This window comes from Portunus trituberculatus, chromosome 40 (assembly GCF_017591435.1).
Source record: "Portunus trituberculatus isolate SZX2019 chromosome 40, ASM1759143v1, whole genome shotgun sequence".
NCBI classification, from domain to species: domain Eukaryota; kingdom Metazoa; phylum Arthropoda; class Malacostraca; order Decapoda; family Portunidae; genus Portunus; species Portunus trituberculatus.
The window spans coordinates 18,244,192-18,250,532 of record NC_059294.1 but is presented as its reverse complement, the minus strand read 5'-3'; the positions used below and the strand labels follow the sequence as shown (position 1 = coordinate 18,250,532).

At 37.2% G+C, this 6,341-nt stretch overlaps 1 protein-coding gene across 1 annotated transcript in view; it reads left to right on the top strand.

The window, feature by feature from the left end:
* The first annotated feature begins 239 nt into the window (after positions 1 to 239).
* Positions 240 to 6,341, top strand: part of LOC123515961 (gonadotropin-releasing hormone receptor-like) — a 485,178-nt gene continuing 479,076 nt past the window's right edge. The window contains exon 1 of the mRNA XM_045274910.1: positions 240 to 642. The gene's annotated coding sequence lies outside the window, so the exon portion shown is untranslated. The remainder of the gene's footprint in view (positions 643 to 6,341) is intronic.

Below are 6,341 nucleotides of genomic sequence, written 5' to 3'. Positions count from 1 at the left end.
CCTGTGTTGAAGACTATTACCACATCATTCCCATCAATAAAACAGTCTAATCTTCCTTTAAAACACTCTATACGTACCATCCACGGCTAATATTCCCTGTAACCAATGAAAACCGTCCTTATGAGGGAACAAAGCCTTTGAGAATATAAGACTATGAAGCAAGGGGTCGAGAGCTGCTGGTCGAGTGGGTGGTGGGACTTCGGCGCAGGGCGACACGGGATTCTGTCGAAGAGAGACGGAGAAGCCAGTGCAACCCGAGACTTGGCGGAGAGCACACGACCGCTCGCGTCCCACACTGACTGACTGAAACTTCGCTCTTTCATCTCTCGCTCTTAGTGCCGTGACCTTCTAGGAAACTGAGGCGAAGCAGTGAAACGATGCATGAACCACCGCGATGCAAACTTCATGAATGACACCACTGGATTATTATATGAGGATTAGTTATTAGTTAAACTTTTCACTTGGCTTGTTTAGAATTTTTTTTTTCTGAGAGCGAGAAGTACAGTAAAAAAGTCACGCTATTGTGTTATTGTGAAGATTTTGCTTGTGTTTGTGTGTGTGTAGGTGTGCGTGGTTGTGTGAGACTGGCTGACTGACTGGCTGGTTGGCTGGCGTTTTCCTGCACCTGCCCTGCTGCCTCACGTGAGTACCCTCCTTACCTTTTATTACCAGACAATTGGTATCTTTTACGTGCTACCTGTCTGTCCCTGTCTCCTCTCACCTGCTTCTATCTCAAGTGTTCATCATCTCCTAATTCATGATTTTTTGGTAGCTTTTTTTTTATCCAGTGTCTTTTACAATGTTCATCAATGATCTCTGGAAAGTTTGATCAACATCTGATGTAAATCTTTCTTAATTTACTTTGGGAACATGCATCCGCACTTACTGGCAATTTTCATCCGGATTCCCCGGAAATTTTCATTCACATCCCCTGGAATACTTTTTATACCATATCAATAAGAGAACTTCATCTGTGTTCTCATTCACTTTCTTTTGGAGACACTTGTACACATTTACTGTCACTCTTCATACACATTCTCTGGAAACATTTTCATCTGCAACAGCTGTAGATTTTTTTTTTTCACAGTTCATTAGAAAACTTGAACCATGCTCTCTAGAAATCTTTACCCACTTCATCCACTTTCATTCCCACTTTTTAGAAATCTTTGTATCCATATCATTAGAAATAATGTATCCATCTTCTGTATAATTTTATCATTCTTGCTTTTTTTCCCACTCGGTCTATATCCTCATCCACATTTTATAATGGTCCTTCTTTGTGTATACTCGTCTTACCTCTCTCTTTTATATGTAAGAGGGGGAATGCTGGCTAAGGGTAACAGAAAGAGTAAAAAAGAAGGCCCACTTAGAATGCTAATTCCCGGGCTATTCCTAGCTTTTATCCTCACAAATAGTTACTTCAACATCTAGATTTCACGGTACTCATCTACGTTGTCGCCTTTATGAAAATTCTGGCTTATATTATCTGTCCTTTCTGCGTCTAAGTTTTTACATGGGCTTTAATATTCTAGTGTAGTATGAAATTCCTCTCCTACTTGTGGACCCAGAAAAATGTTGTTTACTAACTTTACTACTAAGATGAGTGTAGGGAGGCAGTTTGTTTTCCAGGTTTTCCTTACTATTTTTATATCTTATCATTAGTCTGGTCATGCATTTTAGAAAGAGATAACTTACTTGAAGGTGCTAATTTGCTTTCATTTTTCATTTAGTTGATAGGCTGCGTGAATATGTAGAACTGTAGATGTTTGTTAGTGTATGTATGAACTTTTTTTTGAGTTTGTGTGTGTAACTCAGTGTTTCCTATTTTTTTTACTTGCGTTTTTAATTTTTCTATGATTTTTCATTTTTCTGTTAGTATGTTTCTTATACTCCTTCAATTTCATTTTATATTTTCTCTTTTCCTTAGTTTGTTTTAAAGTCTTTCCTCTATCCATTCCTCCCTTCCTCTCACTTAACACACACACACACACACACACACACACACACACACGCCCGGTAGCTCAGTGGTTAGAGCGCTGGCTTCACAAGCCAGAGGACCGGGGTTCGATTTCCCGGCCGGGTGGAGATATTTGGGTGTGTCTCCCTTCACGTGTAGCCCCTGTTCACCTAGCAGTGAGTAGGTAAATCGAGGAGTTGTGACCTTGTTGTCCCGGTGTGTGGTGTGTGCCTGGTCTCAAGCCTATCCGAAGATCGGAAATAATGAGCTCTGAGCTCGTTCCGTAGGGTAACGTCTGGCTGTCTCGTCAGAGACTGCAGCAGATCAAACAGTGAAACACACACAGCGTAGTGTAGTGGTTTGCACACTAGGCTCACGACCGAGGAAGTCCGGGTTCGAGTCCCTAGCGCGACGAGGCAAATGGGCGAGCCTCTTATGTGTAGCTCCTTGTTCACCTAGCAGCAAGTAGCTACAGGATGTAATTCGAGGGGATGTGGACTCACTTCCCGGTGTGTGGAGTGTGGTGTGGAGCTCTGAGCTCCGTAATGGCGAAGCCTGGTTGGGTGACCAACAGGTGACCGTGGTGAAATTACGTACACACACTTGAGATACGGTCTCCACGAGCATGTGATTCAACTTCCATAATCACCTGTGTTACGTATTTCCTGTTATCATTATGTACGCTGACTGATGTAAATTGTGTAACATTTAAGCTTTTTGATCTCGAGGCTTTTCTTGACCTTTTACCACTTGCACGCTGATTGCTGTGGTGAGAAGAGATACATAAACGAGTTTGTATTTCTTTTAAGTTTTTGTTGGACGTTGTATTTTATTTCAATGAGAATAGGTCGGTGCGACAGGTTATGAAATAGTTTCTTATTTTATCCATATGTCACACCACATCCTTCCCTTTCTTCACCGAAGAATATTGTCTGTCATAACGTTAGAAAAATAAGGCTCTGTTTCATTTTTCTTGTTTTTCACCATCACAATCGACTCAATAATATAACCAATACGATTTGTTGTAATTTATTATACATTTTAAATCTGACTGTATAATTCACTATGATGAAATAGTGTAGTAGGAGGTAAGAGTTTGGTTTTGAAAGGCACCAATGATTGAAAATGATAGATCCAAGCTAAGGGAAAATCACAATGCTGTGGATTTAGTTTTGATCCACAAATTTATTTCAAGTGACTAAAATCAAAACATGTCTTAGTGTAGTCATCGACAACTATCGAGCAACACACCTCCCTTCCCGGCCATTGTCTCACCTTTTCTCTTAATGTCAATTACTTGAATTTAACAAGAAACTACTAACTGTCAGGTTTTGTTAGGAGAGAGTAAGCTGAGCAAGGGACTTACTCATCACACTCGCCGTCCACGGGCTTGCTTTTTCTCCTTCAGTCTCAAGCCATCGGATGAAATAAGAACCTAATCGTACCATACGTCGGAAATAAAAGGAATTATAGAAACCTGTGACTATTGGTATATCGTTAACACTCAAAGGTTACGTGTTCAAACGTGTGAAATCATTGTTTGTCGTGAGTGTATTGTAATCGGTGTTACTGTTGTTTCTTCCCACAATACAGAGATTACTTGTTGTACACCTGATGGAAATAGCCGTGACTTTGATTTGTTGGCAATACCTGAGTGAAAATATTCTATTGATAACATGATGACGGTAAGGTTACATGTGAAATACCTAGGGAAGGTAGCTTTTAAATTCAATTGTAGTACATAATATGAATAAATAAGTAAATAAATAAATAAATAAATAAATAAATAAATAAATATATATATATATATATATATATATATATATATATATATATATATATATATATATATATATATATATATATATATATATATATATATATATATATATATATATATATATATATATATATATATATATATATATATATATATATATATATATATATATATATATATATATATATATATATATATATATATATATATATATATATATATATATATATATATATATATATATATATATATATATATATATATATATATATATATATATATATATATATATATATATATATATATATATATATATATATATATATATATATATATATATATATATATATATATATATATATATATATATATATATATATATATATATAATAGAGTGGGCTGTGAAGTGGTGAAGGGCAAGAGATGAGAAGTGATAGTTACGAAGTTATGAGGTTAACAATTTGACTGAAATTCTGACTGTTTCAGTAGAAAGAAGCAGGGCGGACAGGCTAGATGAGGGAGGTATAAAACACTTTGACTGGCCTGTAATAGCCCGGCAACTGCTGTGAAGAACAACAACTATATGAACACAGAAAAAGCTCTGGAAGATGAAGAAGAAAAAAAAAAGTAAAGATAGACAACAACTGTAAGAGAAGACTTGAGAGAATTTTAGAATAGGCCTTTGTTCCTCTTGTCGTAGGTGATAACAATGGTGGTGATGATGATGAGGCTGGGATGTTACGTGTGTTATTACGTGTATCTCTCACAAAAGCGGAAATTTGAGATCCGTATGCTCAAAACTCTCTGACGTCTTATCTCTCGACCAATTCTAACAGGCTGTAGTGGAAGTTGCTGTGAATCTGCTAGTGTTTCCATACTTCCAGTGATAGTTTGATGAGGATTCGGTATCATGGGTATGGAAAGAAAAGGTAATAGTTTGGGTAATTATCTTTGTGGCATTACAAATTAATTTCTATGAGAGTCCAAAACGTTTCAAAATACCAACCATATATTTTGAATGTAGTATGCGTATAAGGTCAATATCTAAGTATCGTTTATGTGTATTCAGTGCGCTCCAAGTCACGTTGAGGATGGGAAGTGTAGTGGTAGACTAGCAAGATTCTCATATTAACTGATGTAGTAGGTGAAATTATTTACTTTGCTATTACAACATTGTGTCTCCAGGGAGGATAAACCTGTGGACGCGAGTGTATACTGATTCTGGACGTTTATATTCCAGTGTCAAGTGTTACAGGAGTGTTGCATTGTACGTAAGTGTGTGAACTGGAATTGAAGTTTGATAATAATAACAATTTTATAACCTGTATGTATAGATATTTTTATGTGAACAAAAGAAAAGAAGGAAGAATTGAAAAGAAAAGAGAAAAGATGGGAAAGAAAGGTAAAGTTAGAACAGAGGAAAAAGAAAATCAACAATAAATGAAAGTGAAAGAGAGGAGGAAGAGGAGGAAGGAAAGGAGAAAAGACTAACGTACATCCTATTGTAAGTGGGCTTCAAGCTGTAGGTCAGAAATATTACACGAGAGGGTGATGTATATGGGAGCAAAACAATAAAATAAACACTAACAACACACAACAATAAAACCTGAAACTGCCAAAAGTACATTAATTTTCCCTTTCATTTGTACCCACACGACGAGAAAAGTTGAATACAGTAATTAGAAGAATACTATCAAGTGAATTGTTCGTATATCGTTTCTGTGTTACCTAACTGGCAATATAAGTTACATCACACAGATTTTCCACTGCCTTGTTTCTTCCTGTGTTATGTGTACTACTTAGGTAAAGTTCTTGGCTAAACTATTTGAGATTGGAATTTTTACCTTGTCTTTGATGGCAGGCTCTGATCCTTCCCTTCCTTTCTCTCCTCCCTCCAGCTCATTCCTTTCTTCCTCACCTCTCATCTCTTCACATCATCTCTCTCTCTCTCTCTCTCTCTCTCTCTCTCTCTCTCTCTCTCTCTCTCTCTCTCTCTCTCTCTCTCTCTCTCTCTCTCTCTCTCTCTCTCTCTCTCTCTCTCTCTCTCTCTCTCTCTCTCTCTCTCTCTCTCTCTCTCTCAGCACATCCCACTCACCACCACTCAACCTTAACATCATACTAGTGTCGTGGGTCGGATGTTATAGTGGTGGCTTCGGTTCCCTTTCCCTTGACATACTTATTTTGCTTTTTTTTTTCTTTTCCTTTTCCTGTTGTAATTGTCTGATTTTTCTCTACCTAGTTCATCCATCTTCGTTTCTTTTTTTTTTTTCGTTTTAACATTTTTGCTGCTCCTTTCTTATTTTTTTTTTGTTACCATTTTTTTTCAGTACTCCATGTTAGCTATTTGCGTATTGCAGAGCTACCACACCAGTCATCCCACTCGACAACCTCTCTCTAGTACCAACACTCCCCGGTCTCACCCACTCATCTACCCAGCCACCCACCTAACCGCCCCCGCCCATACACACACCAACCTGGAACAGAGTATTGGTGCCTTTTCCATATTCGCATGTGTGTAATTTTAACCGCTTGGAATTTTGGTCGAAATGAATATTGTGTTTATTTTATTTGTTTGTCTTATTTTCCCGCGAATTGTCTCTGTGG